The 23,642-nt window shown below is 42.7% G+C and overlaps 1 long non-coding RNA gene, 4 other non-coding genes and 1 pseudogene across 6 annotated transcripts; all 6 read left to right on the forward strand.

Moving 5' to 3' along the window:
- Nucleotides 1-1,802, forward strand: LOC127307927 (uncharacterized). Of its 2 annotated transcripts, XR_007856022.2 has the most exons (4): nucleotides 1-287; nucleotides 390-550; nucleotides 668-787; nucleotides 1,170-1,802. It is a non-coding gene; the product is annotated as an uncharacterized lncRNA (long non-coding RNA). The 2 variants fall into 2 exon arrangements; XR_011746311.1 differs by having other exon boundaries at nucleotides 1-550.
- Nucleotides 1,803-4,452: 2,650 nt separating this feature from the next.
- On the forward strand, nucleotides 4,453-4,537 carry LOC139832936 (small nucleolar RNA Z196/R39/R59 family). The gene has a single exon (XR_011747844.1). It is a non-coding gene; the product is annotated as a small nucleolar RNA Z196/R39/R59 family (small nucleolar RNA).
- Nucleotides 4,538-5,050: 513 nt separating this feature from the next.
- LOC127310937 (small nucleolar RNA Z195/SNORD33/SNORD32 family) lies at nucleotides 5,051-5,139 on the forward strand. The gene has a single exon (XR_011747839.1). It is a non-coding gene; the product is annotated as a small nucleolar RNA Z195/SNORD33/SNORD32 family (small nucleolar RNA).
- Nucleotides 5,140-6,765: 1,626 nt separating this feature from the next.
- On the forward strand, nucleotides 6,766-6,856 carry LOC127310935 (small nucleolar RNA Z195/SNORD33/SNORD32 family). The gene has a single exon (XR_011747835.1). It is a non-coding gene; the product is annotated as a small nucleolar RNA Z195/SNORD33/SNORD32 family (small nucleolar RNA).
- Nucleotides 6,857-6,936: 80 nt separating this feature from the next.
- Nucleotides 6,937-7,021, forward strand: LOC127310941 (small nucleolar RNA Z196/R39/R59 family). Its single transcript, XR_007857439.1, has one exon. It is a non-coding gene; the product is annotated as a small nucleolar RNA Z196/R39/R59 family (small nucleolar RNA).
- Nucleotides 7,022-16,142: 9,121 nt separating this feature from the next.
- On the forward strand, nucleotides 16,143-19,242 carry LOC127310463 (putative F-box/LRR-repeat protein 22; annotated as a pseudogene).
- The last annotated feature ends 4,400 nt before the right edge of the window (nucleotides 19,243-23,642 follow it).

Genomic DNA, 23,642 nt, shown 5'->3' on the forward strand with positions numbered 1-23,642 from the left:
GAAGACGAAGATACAGAGAGATCGAAAAGCCGCACGTCTACATCTCTCCATCTCCACGTTTTCTCCTCTGTCTCCCTACCTCCCTCGCGCGATCGTGCCGCCTCCCGGCGACCCCTGCCACGCCGTTCACCCCTCTCCCGGCCCACTCCCTCGGCGACGCCGCGTCCCTCGATGTCCGTGCTCTAGGGAAACACAAGCGGCTCCGCTTGGTCCGCCGCCCACCGGCGACTATGTCGACCACCGCCACGGTCGGCTTCCTGGCTCCCGTCTCTAGACGCACGCTCAAGGTACAACTTGTGCCCCAATCCCCCCAATCTCAATCCTCGGCCTCCACCTTCGAAATACATTCTTTAATTACCCAGCGGCGGAGACGTCGCTTCTCGATTCAGTACCGTCTTGATCTACTCCAACAAGTCCGCCACCGCCGTCACCGTCGCCGTGGCCATATCAAGGTCACCCCATCCTCGCATTTGCCCGCGGACGTCAGAGCCCTCGCGCCCATTTGGCACTCCGGGATTCTCGGAAACTAACAGGGGAAATGGGCAAGTCGGTAAGTACTACTCGCACCTTGCGTTCTGCATGCGATGTGTGATCCATTTTTATTTGCTGCTTTGATTGATTGAGAAGACCATGTATTTAATTAGATGCCATGTCTGCATTTGTACAGTGCAAAAGCCAGGCTTCTTGCTAGTGATGCTTGTTGGCAGAATATGTGATAGAATCCTATTGAAGTACTCATTAATGGAGGTACTTGTTGTGGAGAGGTTCCTGCATACGTAGCATTGAGGTGATCAGTTCTGAAACTCGTGTTTGTTTGATACTTGATGTCGCAGTCGCTACAGCTGGGTGTGATTCCACTGATTCCATAATCCAGACAAGGATTTGTCTCAGTGTCCACTCTCCCAATTTCGTATGTTCAGATGTATTTTTCAATCTTATCTTATAATAAGAAGATTTCCGAGAGAGAAAATATGTATATGCATTGTTCGTCTAATAAAACTCCACATTATAATCCTTATTGTGTTTTTTAATATTACTACTTGAAACAAAAGACAGATCAATCATGGCCACTAGTCATTAGAAGTAGGCATATTTTAAAGTATTAAAGAAAGTTCAGTTACGTGTTTGCTGCAGTTTTAACTGAAACTAAAATTACTCTTCTCATTCAGGGATGACTTGGTGACCACAAGGAGCTCCTCTCTGTGCCCTTCGCCGTAATTAATGTACCTGCCCATTTATAACTAGGAATTGCGACGTAATCATTGTTTTTGTATGGTACTGTGTAGAAAAGGTTTTTTAGATCTTCAGATTTTAATTGAGACGTGGCAGATTCTAATATGTCATTAGGTGTTTCATGTGTAATCTTCTCTAGTCTGCTGAAAATGCTAACTAAGGCTGCTCATAGTGGGGAGTAACTTAGACTAGTAACATATGCCATGTTACTAGTCTATGTTACTATCTTCATAGTGGGTAGTAACTTATATGTGGTGTCATGCATTGTGTCATTTATTATGTTGTAGACTCATTTTGTCTTGGGGTGTGTGATGTTATGGTAACATAGCTAGTTACCACCTCATTCTCTTTCTTCATTTATTCGCATGCCATGTCACCAAAATGCCTTGAGATGTGTGATGTTACTAGCTATGTTACTCCCACTATGAGCAGTCTAAGGAACTACCATGTATATTGATGATTAATTCGTAAGAGGCACTTTGCTGACAATAATTATACTGCCTTAGAAAATATTTGTTGGTTTTAGCTACGACCAAAACAGAAACAACTTGTAAGATTCTGTAGCTAGCAGTCCAACAACTATCAGGGGTAGTGTAAATTAGGGATTGCTGGGATTTATCTTCATTTTGTTGGGGAAAAAGCATTTACTTCTGCATGAACTAGGTGGTTTGGATTCATTCTACATTTGTATGACTTGAGGCAACAATATTGATATTATTAATTGTTGAAGCATTTACTTCTGCCTGAACTAGATTTATCTTCATTTTGTTGGGAACTATAGGGATGATTGGCATCTTGTGATTTTGTAGTGATATTATTAATTGTTGAAGCTTGCTGCCTCAATATTGTTACCTCAAGTCATTCAAGTTCTGTCGGTTCATCTTTTATTAGATATTGAGCCTATTTAGATTTGAAAATACGTTCTTTTGAATATCTATGTGTTTTGGGCGTACATTGGGGGGGGGGGGGGGGGGGTACATGTCCACACTGTGGTTTATTTATAAGGGTAGAAAAAGACAGTCAACGGTGATGATATGAACCAAATTTCACAGAAATATATATCGAGAAGATCTAGTCTTTTAAAAACTACAATGGAACTTATACATCAAAGTATTAATCTCTGAAGAAATATAGGGGAAGCTTTTAATTTCCATGACAGATAATGTTCACCTATAATTCTTGAATCCTGTATGAGTGTAGTTAGGTTGTGTACTCCGTTTCTCATTTGCTTGAATCGTGTTAGTTCTCGTGGTTATTCTTTAGTAAAGTAAGGTATTGTTTCCATTTGTCTTAAAGCCTGGTGGTTAACTCATCTATGTGCAGTTTAATTTGGTAGGTTTATGGTGTAGTTCATGCTGTTCTAAGATGCATATTAGCCTGATATATAATTGCATTTGGGCTGCTAGTACAATTACTTATGATGTACTGTTTCAAAATATACAGCTACGTACTTACAATTCAACGAGAAATCCAAGGTTTTGTGTAATCTTAAGAAAAGAGGACCAAGTACTCTTACACATTGATTATTACGAGTTTTAAGATACATCATTTGACATCCTTACAATATTTATCAATAATTAAGGATCTACTGAACTTAGGACCTACTTTATACCTACCAAGGTCCCTCCCTTTCAAACTGATCGGAAAAATCTTTATTTGCATTATTTAACTTAATTTCAGACACGATATACAGTTAAACAGCTGGTTTTGTTGTTAGACAAACTTAGGACAATACTTACGATTTACGATATTTCTAAGAAAATTTAGAGCATTCTGTGGCCTCTTACAAATCTATTTGTACTTGCAAGTATGGAAGGTTTCTATTTAAAGATTGCTGCAACCTATATTGTCAAAGCACTTGCAATTTGCAAATATTAAATATTCATTAGTGATAGTCTCCACAGTTAACCCTAAAGGTTGTATATTATGAACTTGGCAGGCGAGTAAAGCCAAATGAAGTTGTTAAGCAAACTAGTATCTCTACCTTTTCGAGCTAGATTCCATTTTTCGGAATAGGTGGGATTTAAAATCATTTTTCTCTCTACGTGCGTTCTTAGGTTTATTGTTGCAACACCTCTCTACCTGGAGGTGTAAAAAAACTTGCACTCAGACAGTCAAGACAAAAAAAGGTTGGGAGGTGGGCTGCGCATTTCGGCACCTCTTATGCACTAGCTTGCTACTGTCGTGCCTTCTGGTGTTGAACATAAGAACAAAACCCAGAACTAGATATCTTCCTTTGCTGCAGTTGTGGCACAGATGAGAATAGTTTCCCTCAATGATTGTTTGCTCCTTGTAGTGGCATGTTATAAAATCTCTTTACATTAATCTTGTTGTCTCGTTGTTAGCTGCGATATTTCGAAGGAACATGGATTTTTCGTTTTTCTTGTTTGATGAAGTTATGCAATATGTCGATCATGTCTTGGTTTTTGGGATCCTATTCAGCTTCTCTGGATTTGATGATGACGGATACTTATGTTTTGCAATAGACATGTATACATAGAACTCTGTATGTTAGTAGTGCCTGCAATTAAATTGTCTCTAAAACATGCAGCAATTTTAAGTTTCGATGCGCCAAATTAATCACGGTGATTATGTACCAAAATAACTAAGTCCTTGCAGCTAATTGGAGTTCTGTGTGTTGGCGAGCACACTGTTACCAATTTCCATTGAATTAGTTTACTATGATATCATCTTTATTCGTACCGTACACAGGTTGATGATGATGAAGATACAAAATCGGAGCGCATTTCGCTCGCTTTTATTTACAATGATGGATGGCTCTGGGGCCTATTTAAGTCTGCTACCATGCCCGTTTGTGAAGTGGAACTGGAGCTAATCATATTGGTGTGTACGGCGACCTTGAGATTTGTTCCAATTTTTCCCGTTAAAAGACTCGGCAAAACTGGGCAGCATGGCGAACTTGATTTCTCACAGCTTTAGTACGAGCTCTTTTATAATGTGGTGCCTTTGTAGTTTATCTTTTTATTTTATTTTTACTGGCGTTGTATCATGATCTGTTGCTTATCTTGAAAATAATGTTCTTTGTTCAGTTCTGTTCTTGCTTGTAGAAAATTGATGGGAGACGTGCATGCTAATATTACCGGCCACAACAGCATGCACTACCATCTGATCTATGTATCTCTTTTTAGTTGATATTTTTGTACTGAAATCTTGTGGTGAACCATTGGAGATATGTAGTGGATAATTGTTTTATTTTTGTGCAGTCTGTGATGCAAATAATTCAATTTATTGAACCACTGTGATTATTACAAATAAGATCTCCATCTTCCGGCTAAGAGTTTTATGCATAATGATTGTTCTCAGACTTTCTACATGTTTACTAGCAGCTGCTGGTACATTACAAATGGATCTCTTGACTTTTAGATTCTGTGTTGAAAATATTAGATCTGATAAAAAGATACACTCTGTCGTTTCATGTTCGAGTTGTAGTGTTTCAGCAACAATACTTTCTTCTTAGTTAAAAAACAATATTTTCGTATTTATTGCATGAGTTGAAGTGAGTTTCTCCAAGGATTTTGTGCATAGCTCCAGTTTGGCCCATTAAGAACATGGCAAAATGGGAAGCAGACATGCCTATAGCTTTTGTGGTTTTCAATTTGAACCATCTGCAGCTCACTCCTTTATACAAGTTCCTTTTTAGTGTCCTGCCTTTTAAGTTTACATCTCTTTATTTGATACCATTTACTTATTGGCGTTGTATTATGATGGTTCTTCTCTTGAATATAATGCTCTTTGTTTAGCTTTGTTCATGATTAGCTGATATGATTTCTGATCATCGTTCGTAAGAAAGTGATGGGAGAGAAGTGCTGATATCATATCCATACCACAACTCTGCATTCACTGTGATGATCAATTGATACATCATGCACTACCATCTGATCTCCGGTCGCTATTTTTAGTTGATATATTTGACCTGAAATCTTGTGGTGAACCATTGAAGATATGCAGTGGATAATTGGTTTTATTAGTGTGCAATATGTGATGCAAATAATCACATTAATCATTCTGATTATTGCAAATAATCACATTTGCAGAATCATTCTGATTATTGCAAATAAAATCACCATCTCTCGGCTGAGTTTGCGCAAATAGGGAAGTGTTAATTTGTTTTACAAATAATAATTGGAAAAAAAATGCATGCGATGTTTAAATTCCGCTTATTTGGTAGAAAATCCAGGCACTTATTGCTGACTTTTATAATGGCTATGGAACTGCTTGAGTTTGCTGACATGTTTGTTTGTGAAGCAAAAGTGGGGCAGATAACATTGGTATTTTGTGATTAGCTCCAGTTTTGCCTGTTGGAAGACGTGTCGAAGATGGGCGGTAGGAAAAACATGCGCCTAGCTTTCATGGTTTTCAATCTAAATATCTTGCAGATCAATCGTCTATGTGTGATCCTTTTTACTTCCCACTTATTCTATTTTATGGGGTTCCAAGTTTTTGTGTTTCTTCGCCTGTTTTAGTTGGATGGGATCTCTTTCAGATGCCATCAATATGTTGGCTTCTTGTGCTAGATGTTTTTTCAGCTGTACTCATGGAGTTGGTGGAAATCAGTGACGAGCTCTTCAACTGACGGGACCTCCTCTTCGACAACAACAATGGCGGCCTTGTGTCCAATGCAACACATAGACATCCCTGCGGCCTTCGACCGGCAAGCTCAACCCGTGGACCAACTCCGTCTCCTGCATTAGCATGCTGTACAGCCGAATCTACATGATTTGTGGAAAATGTTAGAGAGGTATTTAAAATCTTGCCAACATCTGTTATTTTGGAAGTATTGAAATGTTTCCTATTCAATATGTTTATTTTTGCTGCAACCTATGTTTTTAAAGCAATTGTTATTTTCGAAGATTCGTGATTATCTACCAACACAATTCACACTCAAGATATATGTTCTAAAACTTATCCATTCATGATTAATTAGTAAGACAATTCACCTTTGAAGCAAAAGGAAACGGCTAAGCAGAGTAGTGTGTGTACCTTGTCTAAACTAAATGAGAATTTTGAATTCATAATTCTCCCTTGGTAAATTAATTTCATTACAAACTCTTATTTGTATCAAAATTGTATTTCATTTATGGGATGTGTGTGCACATTATTGTTGTAACGGCATGATATGGTTACGGGCCTTATCAAAGCGCTTTTTGCTGCCTTTCATAATTGATGGCTATGGGCCTGTTTAAGCTTGCTGCCATGTTTGTGAAGCGGAACTGGGGCAAGTCACGATTGGTATGTATGGCATCCTTGTGATTTGCTCCATTTTTACCCATTGAAAGATGTGATAAAAATAAAGAACAGACAAACTTGCCCGTGGCTTTTATCGTTTTCAATCTGAACCATCTGCAGCCTAGTCATTTGTACGAGCTCTTTTTAGTGTCTTGTGTTATAAGTTTACATATATTTTTATTTTCTCTGTATTATGGTCTGTTACTTATCTTGAAAGTAATGCTCTTTTTTTAGTTTTGTTTCGCCTTAGCATATATGATCTCTGTTCTTTTTTAAAAAATTGATGGGCGAAGTGATGATATCATATCCATACCACAATTCTGCATTCCCTGTGTGATGATTAATTAATACATCATGCACTACCATCTGATCTTCGCTATTTTTAGTTGATATTTTTAAACTAAAATCTTTTCTTGCACCATTGAAGGTATGCAATAGTTAATCGTTTTTATGATGTGCGATGTGTGATGCATACAACCCCATTTGCTTGAATCACTGTGATTATTATTAACAAGATCACCATCTTTCCGCTGAGATTGCATAGCTAGTGAGGTGTTATCTCATGCTTTCAATGTTTTTCAATGCCATTTGGTACATGACGCTTGATCAATTATGCAATTAATGCCACATCCATTCCAAAATCATGTTGTCCTACTGGCTGCTGTATCTGCAGTGTTTTCATGTGGATCAACTAAGTCTCACAAGCTATAATTTTTGCATATACTGTACCTCAACTCTTTATCGATTCTGAATGTTGTTCTTATTTATGGCAACTTCTCATATAGACAGTAAATTTTGGTTGCTCTTGGTCCTTGCATTGAGAAAGGTGCTTGAAAACAATTGTTCGCTTTGTGCTACCAATATTCCTAGTTTTACTGGTGCGGTAAGTATAAGTATGCAGTGTTGTGTTTGATTTACTCAAGTTGCCGATGAACCTTGTGTACAGAGAGAGCTCATATGACAATATTTTTTGGATTTCTGCATGCTGTTAGTTGTTGTTGGCAACTGCCATCACCATATTGCCTATGTATTCGTAATATATTTTGGGCTTATTATTTCCCCCCTCTATTTTGGTGGCCCTTTGCCCCCCCCTTTGGGCTATATTTTCTTTTGCAAAACTTGGCATGATGAATATTTGGATGGTCCTGCTGACTGCTAGGAATAAACCTTGCGAATTTGGACTGTCCTGGTGACTTACGTATTATTCATTTACTCGAATACTATTGTATGGTTTGGGTATTGACTTCAAGTGTGTGATGCCTTGCTTGGTCCATTGTTTGCTGGAACTGTGAATTTTTTCTAGAACGGGGTTTCTGTCAATTCTTCTCGTATTGGTACATGGCGCCTAATTTTAATTACCTGATTGTTTGTGTTGTGGCATTGTTTAAACCTCAATTGTTTGCATGCAGGTGTTCCGATCTGTATCTGGCAGGAGGTTACATTCAAACTGTAGAGGTAAATGCTAGATTTCTTCTACATTTTGTCCATTTTGAATTCGTGTGTGTAGAGTTCTAAGTGAAAGCAACCGACGGTTCCCCTTTTGTCCCATTTTCCTTTTGTCCCATTTTCGTCTATGTTTTCATCGTTCTTATATTCTATCTTTGACAGGAATGTGGTCTTCATGTACGTCTTTGTTGTGATCTGCTCTTGGTTTGGATCTGGTGGTTTGGTTCCAGGTTAGAGCTAACCTGACTGATCGGACACGGTTCACAGGTTGGTTACATGTTGCTTCATAATTGATGATATCATGTATCGTGATATCCATGATGTTAAGTTCTATACGATTTGTTGCTATTATTTTTTAATGAAAATTATGGTTGTCTTTAATCAGTTGTTGGTATGTGTTCACATCAAGCCCCGTGTTGTGGCCTTCTTCTGAACTTCATTTCGTTTTATTTACATGCAAGTGTGTGTTGCGGTCCATCTCGGAGGTGCCTTTCTCACCTGTTTGAGGTCTGGTTGCTGACATGGTGTACCCATGAGTGTTGGCTAGTGTTTTCTGGCACAAATGTCTAATTGAGAGAGAGGTGTTGAAGCAATCATATATCCTCATGTTGGTTCGTTCTAAGCACTAACAACTTTGGAATGTTCGTTAAATTTTCATAAGCATTTTGATGAAGCTTTTAATGTACGGTTTGCTAATGCGTGTGTAAATTAAAAAGTCCAGTTTGTCTGATTATATATGTGCATTCGTCCTTTTTTAGGACAAGCGTACCGAAATGAACTAAGTAGGTAGCATAGATCTTCTGGTGGGGCATTTCGGCGTAATTGATGTTTTTGTGTGTGGTAAACTGTGCAATTCGGAGTAATTGACATTGATCCTTAGCTCAAATCTGCTTGAACATTACAAGTACGTGATGGTACTCATACCGTTTTATTTCTTGAAGGTGAATAGACAATCCCAAGCTGAAGAGCACGCTTGAGCTTCTTCCCATGCTCTTGTACTTTCAGATTGACTACATTGCTATTGTGTCATGTTTTAGGTGAGTAACAGCTCCTCCCCTTGTGTCTTACAAGGTGGTCTGTGATATCTTGGCGTAGCGTAGGCGTAATACTTATTCCATATTTTCTGTAACTGCTATGGCCTTGCTGATGTTACCTCTACATGTTCTTTCGCTTCATTTAGGTTCCCCGGAGGTGTTCAAGAACTTGGGCACAGACGGTTAAGAAGAAAAATGGTGAAGTAAGATCCTCATTTCCGGACGACTTATGCGTTTGCTATTAGCTAGCTATCTTTGTACAAGGATTTGCAGCTAAGAAAGGAATCCTCGTTTTTAGGGAGTGGAGCTTCATAATCTTATACTGGCTCATAAAACCTGAAAGTATTCCGGATGTTGAACACAAGTCACAACCAGATATCTTCCCTTGCTGCAGCTGTGACCCAGGTGAGAACAGTATCTATCATTGTTGCTTTGCTCCTGGTAGTGGCAGGATGCTACTATTGTAGGATCTCATCAATGCAATATTCGTTTTCGGGTCACTCTGTATGTGTCCCCTAGGTGCTCTATGATTAATTTTATAATTGTTGTGATGATCAATTAATACATCATGCACTACCATCTGATCTTTACTATTTGTAGTTGATTTTTTAAAACTGAAATCTTTTGTTGCACCATTGAAGGTGCAATGGTTAATCGGTTTTATGTTGTGCAATGTGTGATGCATACAATCCCATTTGCTAAACCACTATGATTACTATTAACAAGACCACCATGTTTTCACTAAGATTGCATACCTGGTAAAGTGTTAATTTGTTTTTATACACAACGATTCTTCTCATAATTTCAATGTTTTTCAATGCTATTTTGTATACGATGCTTGATCAATTATGCAATTCATTTCAAAGTTTCTATTTCCATTCCAAAAGCCGGCTGTCCTCTTGGTTGTTGCTTAACGGTGTTTTCATGTGCATCAACTATGTCCCCCCTGATCTATATTTTTTTACCCATACCGTACATCAACTCATAATCCCATTCCGAATGTTGTTCTTATTTATGGCAAATTGAGAAAGGTCATCCAAAATAAATGTTCTCTTCCTAGTACCAATATTCCTTGCAATAAGTATAAGTAGTGTTATTATAGATTCAAGTTGTCGGTGAACCTTGTGTAGAAAGAGATCTCACATAACAATATTTGTTGGGATTTCTACATGATGTCAGTTGTTCTTTGTCAGCTGCCATCACCATGTTGCCTATGTTTTTTCATATATTTTGGGCCTAGATTTGCTGGCCTTTTGCCCCCTTTTTCGAGCACATCTTTATCTATTTGTGCCTTGACCAGCTCTTTGCCATGACCATGTTGCCTATGTATTCTTAATATATTTTGGGCCTATTATTTACGAAACACTGATTTGCTGGCCTCCCCCCTTTTTTGAGCACATCTTTCTCTATCTGTGCCTTCACCAGCTCTTTGATCTCTGTTATAGTGTCATACCCAATAAAATTACTTAGGCTAAGGCTATATTTTCTCATGCAAAACTTTGCCAGATGGATATTTGGATGGCCGTGATGAGTGATGTATTATTCACTACTTGAATACTTTTGTTTGGTTTGGCATGTGGAAAGGTGTTGACGCAACACACTCTAGTATGGATATTTGGATGGCCCTCGTGAGTAGTGTATTATTCATTACTCGAATACTTTTGTATGGTTTGGCATGTGGGAAGGTGTTGAAGCAACACTCTAGTATTTGGTTAGACTCATAACGTTTTATCTTTTGCTAGTGTGATTTGTAATAAGGTGGTTTAATATTCTTCTCGGATCTACTACTTTGGGTATCAATTTGGGTGCCTTTTTTTCTGTGGGATGGGTCTTCTTAATATGGGTATTGACTTTGAGTGTGTGATACATGCTTGGTTCATTGTTTGCTCGAACTGTGATTTTTTCCCGGGACGTGGTTTTACGTCGATTCTTCTCGTATTGGTGATCAAAATCAGGGGATTGTCTATGTTGTGGCCTTGTTCTAAACCTTAACCACTTGCATGCAGGGGTTGCAGTCCTTATCTGGTAGGAGGTGCCTTCCAAACCTGTAGAGGTAAAGGCTAGATTTCTTCTATATGTTGTCCATTTTGAATTCATGTGTGTGGAATTTTCTAGTTGAAAGCAAATGGTGGCTCCCCTTTTGTCCCCCTTTCCTCTATGTGTTTTCAATTTTTCTATTCTAACTGTGATAGGAATGTGGTATTTATGTAAGTGGTGCTGTGATATGCTCCTGGGTTGGATCAGGGTGGTTTGGTTCCAGGTTTTAGTTATTGCTAACATTTGTTCGGACACGGTTCACAGGCAGGCTGGTTAGATGTTTCTTCTTTCCTGATGCTGTATTGTGGTGTGATATGCATGATTATAAGTTTTATATTATGTCTATCTCTTATATTTTTAATAATTTTTTTGACTGTGTTTAATTTTCTTGGTTACTAAAAAGTAGAACATTAAAAAATCTCACATTTCTAGACCATGGAATATTTTGTGTACTGCTACCCTTGTTCATGTGTTTGGCTGGTCAGGTGCTACCTAATTTGGTCTTTCTTTGTTTCAAACTCAAGTGTTTTGGTACTGCTCTCTTGTTGCCCACTTGAATGCTCAATGTAGGCAAGCTAGTTCTACCACTGACTGATTAGTGCACTCAAATGGGCCATTCTTACAAATCCGCAATACTGGCTTCCAATTCTCCTTCTTTCCTCCACAATTGAAGTCCTGGGTTGTCCAGGTTTTTACCATTTGGCTAGAAAGTACCAGTATATTTGTTCTTGACTGCTTGTGTATATTCTTTAATGTTGTAGTTGATCTGTAAATACTTCATTTGGTTTGGTTGTTCTATTCTTCCTTTTTTAGGTCTTCGATCTTGCTTATGTATTTTATTTTAATTATACATAGTACTTTGTCTGGACAATGATGAAAACACGAACAAAACACACCATGTTTCTGAACAGATTGGTGCACTCCGTAGCTCAAATATGTTTGAACATTGGAAGTACTTGATGGTTACTCGTACCATTTTATTTCTTGCGAGGTGAATAGACTATCCCAAGCTCAAGAGTGTGGTTGAGGGCTTCTTCCAATGCTCTTGTACTTGCAGATTGACTCCCTTGCTATGGTGCATGATTTAGGTGAGTAGCAGCTCCTCCCCTTGTGTCTACAAGCTTCTCTGTGATATCATACTATCATGGCCTAGCTTAGCTATATGTTTGGAAGTTAGAACTTAGAAAGGTTGTCATGTGACTACCTTTGAAGTCTTTGGGTAGGACATCAGGCTAAGGTCTTTTCTGTAACTGTTATGGCCCTGCTCATGTTACCTATACATGTTCTTTTATGTAGCATGCTTGCTGTTGGGCGCTTTTTGTGTAGTTATTGTTAGACACGTGGCCTGAGTAGTCCATGCATGGTGCCATGTGTCCTTTTGTACAGCTGATTTATGGACATGATAAGCCCACAAGTTGGCCTGTTATTTGCCCCCCATTCGTTAGTTTACAATCCTGGTATTTCTTGGGCTCAAATATATACCCACTGTAATGTATGTGATTATACCTGGTATTGGTAAGTGAATGTTGAACTAATGATGTGTTTATTTTCCCTGCTATCTGCATGCTGCGCTAATTGGTGTGTCGCATGGAAGGGCAAGGACGACTCTGAAAAGCGCGGCTCACCTTCCTGCGGTGCTTCTGGTTGCAGCCTATGTTGTGACATATTGTTTGAGCTGATGTAATATTGTGTTGAACTAGATTAAACTCAAATTCCTGTAATACTCCAGTTTGGAGCTTGTAGTTGTTTCCTTTGCGCAGCGGTTCATTTTGTAAGCCCATAAGCAATACTGGTAGTAGTAAAGCTTCAGTAGCTTGTGGGATTATCGGTGCAGGCATGCGTGATAGCAGCAGATTATATGTGCGCTAGTACAAGATTAAAGCTGCATATGCAGAGATATATATCTATCTATAATATTCAAGTGTTTGTCATATTTATTTTTGATTATGTGTGTTGTAAATGTCCTAAAAAGAGTTTGGTTATGGCGAAATTTGTCACTGGTTGTTGAATTCCTCTTCTCTTTCAAATAGAATTTTGTTTGTTTCCTGAATTATTTTCAAAGAAACAAGATGATGAAGCTCATGGAATTCACCGCACTTTTTGTTTTGGTCTCATGAAATAAGGTTTTCGATCGGTTGGTTATATATGCATCGGTACTACTAGAACTACATGTATCCCCCCTCCCTTTTTATGGAAGCTGCAAATTCAAGGTTGAAGTGATTTTATTGATCAGCAAAAACCAATATGTACCTATTTCTTCTGAAACAAGAACATGGTAGACTTCCTTGACTAATGACAGAATAATCACAACGACAACTAGAATCTAGCTCATATTTTTCTTCCTAAATTTCCAAGCGCTGTGACGACTTGATGTTTATTATACGTAGCAACCAAGCTTGCCAGATTCAACTTGAGGATATAATAAGAATCAAAGCAACCGTTAATTAATAACCCAAAAATCATGGAAGAAGTCTACCGGGTCCAGCTTAATTAGCCGGCCATTAATTAAGAACGAGAAAATCATGGAAGAAGTCTACCGGGTCCAGCTTAATTAGCCGGCCATTAATTAAGAACGAGAAAATCATGGAAGAAGTCTATTGGATCCAGCTTCATTAGGTGACGGGGAAAATAAGGAAGCTTTATGCCTGCACAATTAACTGGACCGATTGATTATGATTCCATCCCATGGTTAACAAATGCGGTATTGACCTCCTCACCTCGATCATCTCCAATTACATGCCAGATCATCAATCCATGCGACAACACATCCTAGCCCTTCGTCACTTAGCACCGGATCGAGAAGGGAGAGGGATTAGAAAGGACCGACCGATCGAAATCCTTCCCCATTTATTCATCTGCTTAGCTCCCGCCCTTCCTAGCTAGTAGAACGCTTCTCAAGACTTCAAACATCATCTCTTCCATCCGGTTCAACCTTTTGGCCTCCTCCGGTCTACATATACTAGGAGGGGTGTGTCTACGCGTGCGTCGTGTATCGCGGCTACCAACGCGAGCCCATGGAGTACGTCGGGGCCAGCGTACATTCCGGGAGTGGTGTCCCCGTCGACATCCGGCTTCTTCAACGACGTCCCTTATGCCACTCTCGGGTGCGTGACACCGAACTTGTCGCCACGGTACGAGGATGCGCTGCCGCATGGCGGCTTCAACCCCAACGTCGTGTTCTACTCCCCGGCGTACGACCAAGCGCCCCAGTGCCAGCCATGCCCCGGTGAGGACGGCGCCCCGTTCACTGGCCGCAGTGGTCCGCTCAATTCTAGTTCGCCGGTGTTGAGGAGGAGGAGGGGGAGGACGAGAAGGGGTGGAGGACGACGATGACGATGACAAAGAGGGCGGCGATGACGAGGACGATGATGCCAGCGATGCCGCGAGAGGATGCAGAGGATCTCGTGGAAGTTGACGCGGCCGGCGTGAGGAAGAAGAGGAAGAAGAAGAGGGCGGCCTTGGGCACACGAGGCCCCAAGTGGACGGTTCTGGAGGATGAATGTCGCTGCGAGTCATGGTCGACGGTGAGCCATGACTCCATCATCGGTGCTAACCAAAAGTACGAAAAGTATTGGGTGAGGACCAAGGCGAAGCTCGATGAGCGCAAGCTAGTCAACAAGGATTACCGCACGATGACAATGAAGAGGAGCAAAAAGGCAATGTCGACGCGCTGGGCCATCATCCAGGCGTCAGTGAACATGTTCCATGGGCACCATAACGAGGTCGACACAAGAGGCGACAGCGACACGAATGTCAGCGGTGTGGTACGCCTCTTTCTACGAAAAGTTTTAGCGCCTAGTTTTTAATCACGATCTGATTACACTTCCTTTGATTAGTTCGACCGTGCCATGGCGATGTACCAGAAGAACTCAGAAGGGTTTAAGTCTTTCGTGTTGATGCATTGCTATAGCAAGCTCAAAACGAACGAGGAATGGCGGTTGACGCGTCTTTCGTTGTCGAAGGAGAAACATGCCATTGATCTGGATGCGTCGCTCGCAACATCTCGTTGTCGAAGGAGAAACATGCCATTGATGCGGATGCGTCGCTCGCAACATCGGCGGGCGTCCTATCGGCAACAAGGCTGCCAAAGCCGCCTTGTGACAGACGGCGGCGACCGAGAAGACGTAGGCGTCGATCACACAGTGCCTTGCCGAGGTCTCCTTGAGCCTGCTCTCCCGTGACAAAAAGGCCGACGCTGCTCAAGAGGCAAGAGAGAAGATGGAGCTCAAGAAACGCAAGGAGGACATGTCCCTGCTGACTGCGTCGACAACTGAAATGTCTCCCCTGACGCGCGCGGCGCAACAACTTCTACAAAGGCAAGATCCTCGACGACATCGAAGCTAAAATGGCGCCGGTCGAGGCAGCGGCAGCAACTCCAACCCTGGAGCAAGAGCTGGTATGAGCATGCGCGTCTGCGACAGCGTCTGCTAGTACACCTGCGTCAGCGGCATTGCTGACTGCGTCGACAACTGAAATGTCTCCCCTGACGCGGGCGGCGCACAACTTCTACAAAGGCAAGATCCTCGACGCCATCGAAACTAAAATGGTGGCGGCCGAGGCAGCGGCAGCAACTCCACCCGGGAGCAAGAGCGGCACCGGCATGCGTGTCTGCGACGGCGTACGCTAGTACACCTGCGTCAGCGGCATCGACATCGGCGTCGGCCTCGGCGTCAGCGACGGAGTAGGCACACCGGGCAGAGCACGACGAGGTCGTCGTGATCGGCGTACCTACATCGACTCAGGATGCGCCGCTAGCCTCACCGAACCCCTTCTTTTAATTTATGTTTAGATTGCACCACCTATCTGTAATATGATCGCGCTTCTGGTAATTTGATCGCGGCTACTTCGATCACGACGACTTCAACAGAAACGATCTCTTTTGAATGTAATTTATTTAAATTTCTGTTTAAAAACCGCGTTAGAGGGACGCGGCTGGAAAATGACGGTCCCCAAAATGCTCGATTCAGCCTCGTGTAGGAAAGTTTTGTTAGACGGGGCTGAAGATGCTGGTAATCTCGGGGAAGGTCAGCGCGGCCCTTCGGCGGCAAAACCTGCCCCAAAATTCCAGCGCCTGTTCCGCGCCTTGCGCGCTACGTGCACGGCGCAATCCACGCGTCGTGATTCCAGACTGCCGCAATCCACACCTCTTTTTACTGTCTGTCTCTTTCCCCCATTTCTCGCCGTACCCTGCAAGCCTAAACCTTTCTCTCTCTCTCTCTCCTCCAACCCTCAACGCCATGTCCACCTCCCGCCGCCGCCACCACAAGCCGCCGCCAGCGGGGCGCGCCGTATGGGTGCCTCGTGACGCCCAACCCGCCACCGTACGCGGCCTCGGCGGCGCCCCGCAGCAACGCCCTGCTCCTCCCAACCCTGCGGCGCCTCGTCCGCAGGCGGTGGGGCGCGCTGTATGGGTCCCTCGTGCCGCGCCGCCATCCACCGTACGCGACCTTGCCGGCGCCCAGCAGCAGCGCCCCGCTCCTCCGAACCCCGCGGTGCCCCATCGGCAGGCGGCGGTATGGGTACCTCGCGAGGCGCCGCCCGCCACCCTGCGCGACATTGGCGTCGCCCAGCGGCAGCCCCTCGCTCCCCCGAACCCTACTCCCACCGAGCCCCGGTCCCACCCCGCAGTGCCTCGTGACGGCGGGGCGCCGCCGCAGCCCCTCACCCCTCCGAACCCCGCGGCGCCGCCACCGGACGCGGGCCCCGACGGCGAGGCGAGGGACTGGGCGGCGCTGCCGCTGGACGCCATCTCCTGCGTCCTGCGGAAGCTCGACCACATCGAGATCCTCATGGGGGCCGGGCAGGTGTGCCACTCCTGGCGCTGCGCCGCGCGCGACCACCCCGCGCTCTGGCGCCGCATCGACATGCGCGGCCACCCCGAGCTCGACCGCCAGGTCAACCTCTACAAGATGGCGCAGGGCGCCATACGCCGCGCACAGGGCCAGTGCGAGGCGTTCTGGGCCGAGTATGCTGCAGACGACGACGTGCTCCGCCTCCTCGGCGACCAGTAAGATTTCGTCCTCTTAAATTTGCGTCTGCTTAGTTCTGTTCAGCCTGAAAATGCTGCTTCGGTTTGTTCATGATGAAATGATGTTCGATTTGGTTCGATTTTAATTCAATACTGGTAATAATGGTTAGTTTACATAGGATTGGATAAGAGGTGCGGTTCATCCTAGCCTTATTCTTGTCTTCTTACTTACATCTTTACATTCATACTTTAGTGGTATTTTCCTCAGAGGAAGAATGTAACGCTATTCATACCTGGAATATCTTCATGTCTTAGTGTTTTACTCCCATGATTTTTCTCAGCCTACCATTTAGCGGGTGCCTGTGCAACCTATCTTCACAAAGTAATTAACTGTGCGTAGCAAGCAGTGTGATTTCCTCATATGCCAGACAATTATCTAAGGTAGGAACTTAAGGTGTTATCAGCTTACACAACTATGTGAGATTTCCTTCTGGTGGTCTTTGGTCTAGAAAGTTCACAAGTTTCCTTGCATATTTAGCATAGAGCAATGCTTTCCTTGGTTTGAAATGGGGCACCAGGGAGTTGTAGTTTCAGGGATGAAACATGAAAATATTGAACATTGGATCTGCTTTGATGATCCCATATTACTTTTTAACAGTGAAGTGGAATAAATTACTCCGTGCTGAGTTTATATGCGAAATAGATTTTAAGTGCTTTCTTTGTCGTGCCCTATAACTGCATTCTCCAGCCAAGTCCGTTCACCTAATGTTCTGTGTGCCAAACATAAATAAGTGAAGTAGGTACCACTAAACTCATTCCAGGTGATATCCTGGTCATCATGGGTAATTATCCTCTAAACGACTTAAGCCCTATTACACTCATATCTGGTCATTAACAGTGACTATCCTCTGAGATGACATATCCCCTATTACAATCATATTTTAAGTGCTCTTCTACACCAGGATAAAGATGGTAACTCTTCATAGTTTTTACATAATATCTGTGCATTTCTTTTTTATGGCGTATTTATTGGTTAATATTTTATTCTTCTGCAATCACCTCTATATTGTTATCTCGTAGGGTGATAGTGCATAGCTGCAACTTCCTTTGGGGCAAGCACTTGTGCCGATTATAACTTGTGCAGCATACATCAACAATTCTGTTTTGAGGCGTATTTTCCGGTTACTAATGTACAATTTCTATCTTTGCAGGGCACCATCTCTGAAGAGTCTCAGCCTCATTGCTTGTCAGGATATCATGGAATTCGAAGAGGAGATAAAGAAGTTCCCTCTGCTTGAGGAGCTTGAGATTTCACTCTTCACAAATATAGGTGGGAAGCAAGTGTTTGAGGAGATTGGCAAAGCATGTCAGTTTGAAGCACTTGAAATTCAATGCGTACCGGTTACGCAATCTCGGTGATGACACGGACACGAGGATGACAATAATGAGTTCAGGTATAACAGGGATGATGATGCTACGGGGATTGCATCCATGCATGGGTTGCGCTCCCTGCGGCTCTTTGGCCAAAACTTCACCAATAAGGGGTGACGGCCATCCTTGACAAGCGCCCCCACAGAGTCCCTCGACATCCGCCACTGCTTCAACATCTCCATGGATGGTGCTCTGCGGAGAAAATGTCGTAACATTAAGACACTCAAGCTCCCCAATGATCCAATGGATGGCTATGATCTTTGCTTTGAGGGCCCTCTCTGGTCATTTGGCGTCGATCCCGGTGATGATTATGCCTATGCTTTGACTACATCCTGGACTCAGATGAATACGACGACTACTGTGATCCTTTCCGTTACCTTGACGGTGTCTATGAGTCCGAACTCAATCCAGAAGACCGTATGTTCCTCAAGGGTATGCGCATGTTTATGAAAGATTCTGATGATGATGATTACTGACATAAAGTTCTTTGTGGTCTAGCTACTGGTGATGCTAGGGATCTGTTGGTGCTCGGATCTCACATTTGGCTGGAAGGTTCCTTACCTCTTTCATCGTAGATCATGTCTCGTACTTTGTCTTCTGTTCTTTTCGTGTGTTTATCGAGTAATTCCATGAACCAGTTAGCAGTAGAAAGCATGTGAGCAATCCCGTGTGGCAAGGTTCTCTACAACTGGAATAAGTATTTAGGGATTCAGCAAGTTTGAGAATATGGTTCATCATTGTGACAGGAGCTCTATGGTTTGGGCGCTGCAGTGCTTGTTTGATGTACCGAATGTTTCAGTGGAAAACTTCTTTAGAAGTACTGTTATTTGATGCCGGTGTTGGGAATATTGCTGTGACAAAGGGTTTTCTTGGTTTTTTTTGTGTGCGTGTATCTTTTTTGCCAGAAAGAAACGGAATTACATTAGTCACTGATCTTTGAATTATCTACCAGAGATAAGTTCGCGTTGAGGTCCAACGTAGAGGATTAGTTATTATACAGATCATGTGAGGTGTGTGTATCGGTTGTATTATCGAGACTGACTTTACGCATTCCTAGCTCACCGATCCAAACTGCACTACTTCTAGTTAATGCAAACTCTTTACTCCTTATCTACTTCCTCGTCTGATTGCCTCTTGTTTATCTTCCTCCGCGGTGTTCCTCTCTGAACCTTCAAGAAATGCGTAGTTCTTTTGCACCTTCCTGTTGTGCCAGTTCTGCTAATCGGTAGATGTGTCACCCACTCATCTTATGCCCCCACCGATATAGAAAGGGTAACTCTTTTTCTTTTCAACAAATAGAAAGGGTAACTCAGTGGCGGCATCGCCAAATGGACCTTAACCCGAGAGAAGGCAGACCTATGCCGATCTGAAGCTCATCATCCTTAATGAAGGGTAACTCCTTTTACCTCAAGAAGCAAGTTGGAGTCGTCTTAATAAAGCTCAACAGAATAAAAACAAGTGGGCAAAAGAAAAATACTTAGCAAACTACAATGCGAGGCGAAAGAACAGTCGTAGCTGATCGAAAGCACCAAGCTGGACACTAAATTCCAGCAAAAGAAAATGCGTAGTGAACCAAAAAAAAAGTATAGACCCCTGCTCGCCTCGCCAATTCTCCATGCTCGAGGGCTATAGAGCCTTCGTGGCCATGCGCAAAAGCTTATTAATTGGAATAGCTACACAGTGGACTTGGGTGCAAGGAGGTCTGAAAAGTCCCGAGTCACCTTTCAGCTCATTCAGATTCAAGATTCAGGGTACAAAATATATACCATACCAATGAAGTGTGTACATGCATGACTTGTCCAAGATGTCTCAAGCAAGAGGAAGCATGTACGGAGCTGAATGTACCAATATATTCAGCTTATTTCTTGTTCGAGCTCGATTGGTGATGAATACGACGACGACGACAACATGTGTGTCACCTGATTACAGGAGTACACTCCATAGGACAATACAAGAAGGATTGCATAACTTGCAAAATTCAAAAGGGGCAAGCTAATTAATTAAGAGCTTCTTCTCTGAATAGGACTCCCACCGGCATCAGGTCATGAATATTAGTTACTGAAGAAAGCCACAGGGCATCATGAATGTGCATAGCATGGTCGAGTAGTCTTATTCCAGACGGACTGAAATCCGCCGTCTGCGCTGCCATATGACCTGAACCGAGGCTGATCCTCCTTCGGAATCACCTACATATAGTATTGCAAAGCCATATACGCCATGTTTCTTCTCGCCACCTGGAAGAAGAAAGTTGGTACAAACTCAACGACCAAATAGTTAGGTGCACTTCGAATAGAATAGATCTATCCATGTATTACTTCAAGGAAGAAAAAATATATTTCCATGTCATTTCAAGAAGCAGAATAGCCTTACGCTTTGGAGCACTGTTGTTCGTTTCATCCTTTACGAGATATCAGCGAGAGATATGTTTAGCCGTTTAACTAAACCTGCATCAATGTTGCACGAGAAAAATTAATACTACAATGGAGCAAGTGGAGGCCGCATAATCGATCAATTCTCCTATCGCGAGTGTGAGCCAATGGACATGAGGAAGAACCAAAAGTGTACAATGGTAAAAGAATCCTATTATACACATTGTTAAAACACCTACAGTACTTCTTTACACAGAAATTCAAAAGTTCACGTGGACAAACATTGATGGGTGTCCAAGAATATACATGTTCTCAGTACCCATCGAGCTGCAGGATTCGCATTAGAAGATTTGCCGCAAACACAATTTTTAACTTCCGTAACACTTCAATCGGTGGACGGGGTGGAAATCACGCACACTACAAATTTAGGTCCCGTAGATGGTTAAAATGACAGTTCAGGAAAAAACACTACAAGGTGTCAAATACAGGATGTGTAATCTGCCCTAAGATGATTGCAAATTGGCAGCTTGTGAAGAAGAAAAATGAAACTTTTCAAATATGATGCATGTAGGCTGTAGCCCTCATTTCTGTATTGATTTCTTAATATTGACATGAAAAGCTTCACCATTTTTATCAATTGCAGGGACAGCTGAGATATGGTAATTTTATGACGTGCTAATGAAAACAGAAATGTGTGTTCAAATCAACTACCGATTAAATTAAAAAATAAAGCATTTCTAATGCAGCGAAGAATCGCTTTGATTGCAATCCAAAAATGTGTGTCAACATCACAAGAGGATGAACAAGTTCATAACCGTGCCATGATTTCTTCTCTACTGAATGATGACATGGACATATGAGAATCAAGGAATGAAAGTAAGAGTTACATAAGGAGTTTGAAACTTGCACAAGCGAAAATTTATGTCACGCCATACATGGTTTCAGAATTTCATGGCTGTTGTTGGTTCATGCAAATCTGAATCTAGTCGGCACTTGGCCTCCATAAGTGTTGCATAGTCTTGAGCAAGGTGCGGTGCAGCTTCCTTGTGTGTGAAAACAGTAAGGGTAGGTAATGTTTGGTAGGGTAGACCTTGCCTCATACCGGGCGGCCAGGTAGCTTTATATATTGGTACAAGGGGTACAAAGGGTACAGTACAGAATACAAGGTATGACCGTATGTACGTATACAGTTATGTTAGGACTATACATTTAGTTTATCACCCTCCCTCAATCTCAGCCGAGCTATGAAGGTTGAGATTGCGCCTACACAACTGAAATAATGGCAGTGGTAAAGGCTTGGTAAAGATATCAGCAAGTTGATCTTTGGAGGAGATAAACTTAATTTGGAGCAACTTCCGAGCAACCCGTTCACGAACAAAGTGATGATCCACCTCGATATGCTTCGTACGTGCATGAAAAAACGGGTTTGAAGAGAGATATGTTGCACCAATATTATCACACCAAAGTATTGGCGAGGCAGTCTGTGGGACACCAAGTTCACCAAGTAGTGCTTGTACCCAAATAAGCTCAGCCGTGGCATTAGCAAGAGCCTTGTACTCAGACTCCGTACTCGAACGAGAGACAGTAGCTTGCTTCCTAGCACTCCAAGCAATGAGATTGCCACCATAGAAGATAGCATGACCCCCCGTTGATCGACGATCATCAGCATCGCCAGCCCAATCAGCATCAGAAAAGGCAGACAAAAGATCAGGAGACATAGTAGGACGTCTCAACTGTAAGCCATCAGATAAGGTAGCCTGAACATAGCGTAAGATGCGCTTAACTGCTGACCAATGGGTACTCCGAGGGGCATGAAGATATTGACACACCTTATTCACCGAGAAAGACAAGTCCGGTCTTGTCATGGTGAGATGCTGTAGACCGCCCACAATGCTGCGATACTTACTAGACTCCTCAGGAGAGAGAAGAATACCATCCATGGAGGACAACTTCTCAGAAGAAACCATGGGTGTAGGGGCTGGACCACACTTCAAGAGGCCAGCACGGCGCAGCAGCTCGGAGGCATATTTGCGCTGAGTGAGAACTAGGGAACCATCAGAAAACTGAACTTCTATGCCAAGAAAATAATTGAGTCTTCCAAGATCCTTCAGAGCAAAAGAACTGCGCAACTGATGAAGAAGGCGATCAACAGCAACTGCAGAAGAACTGACAACAATAATGTCATCCACATAAACCAGGGAGGTAGAGTGTAATATCGGGACGCCTCGGGATGAACAGGGGATGTATCAGCTGTGGAGGATGTGAAGCCAAGACCACCAAGAACAGTGGTGAGACGCGCATGCCATGCCCTTGGAGCTTGCTTCAACCCATAAAGTGCCTTATCAAGACGACATAGATGGTGAGGCTTACTAGGATCTGCAAAACCAGGAGGTTGACGCATATAAACTTCCTCCTCAAGAATTCCATGTAGGAATGCATTCTGTATGTCCAGCTGACGAAGATGCCACCCATGGGTAAGAGCCAGAGATAATAGCAGGCGAATGGTAGTAGGCTTGACAACTGGACTAAATGTATCTTCATAGTCGAGCCCATAACGTTGCTTGAACCCCTTGGCGACAAGACGTGCTTTGTACCGTTCAATAGAACCATCAGCCTTGTGCTTAATTTTGAACACCCACTTAGAGTCAATAATGTTGACACCTGAAACTGGGGGAACAAGCCTCCATGTCTTGTTAGTTTGAAGAGCTGAAAACTCGGCTTCCATGGCCAAACGCCAATGAGGACAAGCCATAGCTAGACGATAATCAGTAGGTTCTGCAGTAGTGAGATCAGCAAGATGTGCCTGACGAGAAACAGACCAGGCAATAGTACCATCTGTACGGTTCTTGGGATTACGTATGCCACGCTGAAGGCGTG

Source organism: Lolium perenne, chromosome 6, assembly GCF_019359855.2.
Source record: "Lolium perenne isolate Kyuss_39 chromosome 6, Kyuss_2.0, whole genome shotgun sequence".
Taxonomy (NCBI): domain Eukaryota; kingdom Viridiplantae; phylum Streptophyta; class Magnoliopsida; order Poales; family Poaceae; genus Lolium; species Lolium perenne.